This window comes from Pteropus alecto, unplaced genomic scaffold, assembly GCF_000325575.1.
Source record: "Pteropus alecto unplaced genomic scaffold, ASM32557v1 scaffold12, whole genome shotgun sequence".
Lineage (NCBI taxonomy): Eukaryota > Metazoa > Chordata > Mammalia > Chiroptera > Pteropodidae > Pteropus > Pteropus alecto.
Window position 1 is genome coordinate 795,247 of NW_006432669.1, and position 1,608 is coordinate 796,854.

Sequence of the window (1,608 nt, forward strand, 5' to 3'; positions counted from 1 at the left end):
ATTATATCCTAAGCATTCTGTTTAAACATCTTCATGTTCATCATGTAATATTCAAATATTCCACAGAAGCCCAATGAGATTAATTAATTTATAATATTTAGAGTGAGAATAATCAAAATATGGTGACTTCATTTGTTCCCAGTTCTGTGCTAAGTGCTTGACAAGGCCGTGAGGCTATAGAGATCTAGAGCTATATTTCAAACACAGATCTGTTTAATCTCATAACACTGACCCTTCATTCTTCCTAAAGTGGAATTTCACTTATTATTTTAAAATCAAGAGATTAGTATTTACCTCCCGGTGGATATTTGAAGAGTACCTAAGAAAATAAATGTGAACAAAGTAAATACTAAGCCTATACCAGGTACTTGGTCCTTGTATAAATTCTTCAAGATGAATATTACTACCTTTGTTCAAATAAGAAACTGAGTCTTAAGGAAGAAAATGTCATCTTTTACACAGCATAACTGGGACTTGTCACCAGGTCTCTGTAGCTGCAAAGTTGAACTCTTTTTATTATACTTGCTGCCTCTCCATATCGGCTTGACTTTCCTTCTTTTACATCCAGTGCCTAACCTGATAAGTTTATTTAAATATTCTTATATTATGCAGGGTTAGGTTAGGTACAGTTTGCCTTTCACTGTTTTAAGAGCTGCTTTCCTGCCTTGCATCCAAAATCATTGATTTCCCAATGAAGAACTCGATGAGACCCATAAATTAGAGCAGGAAATAGTTCCTTCTCATTATATCAATGAGCTATATGTATAGTGGTGGCAATCGGTGGAAGAAAATATCCTTAGAAAACAGGATAATTGCTTTGAGGATTCTGACATTCAATGATTTAATAGAAGTTATATCAAATATTCAGGTAATTAAAATGGTTTTCAAATATTTCTCTTAAAAAATCGCTTACTGATTCACACATTGTTCTTGTACTTTTTCAATGCTATCTATCCTCATATCCTGAATGGCCCATTGTATATTTAGATTAACCCTCCTTCCTATGTGAACCCATAATACTTTATACTTCTACCAGAATAGCATTTATCACACTATTGGAACTGCCTCCCTACTTATCTGAATTAACTTCTATAACTTGAACTCTGAAAGAGCACTATCAATGTCTGTGTCATTCATGTTGTATTCCTAGAAAATCAAGTTTTCTAACTCTTCTCTCTTTTTTAAATAAATAATAATGGTTTCACCCATTTCTGAAAGCCTCAAGTGGTGTTGCCATAATAATGTTTCCTGATTCAAACGTATGAAATTCAGGTCATTGATGTCCGTGTCTCCTTTCATTTGAAAAATTATAGCTACACCAGGGTGATATTGATGACCGCATTCTACATCCCAATAGTCACATATAATGTTGCTTTTCTTCTTCCCTTTACACTGTGGGTGAGAATAAGAATCATTCCTAATGCAGTAGACCTTAGAGTAGTCCAGCCAGTTGTAATCCAAGAGGTTTGAATTTACACTAAGGAAATTCCATATCCCTTCAGATTTTCTACTAACACAAGGCCCCAGAATTCATGTTTGCTGCCATGATGCAATAAGGACAAAGCCTGAAGAGAAAAGAAAACAGTAGAGCAAAGATATGGAGATAAA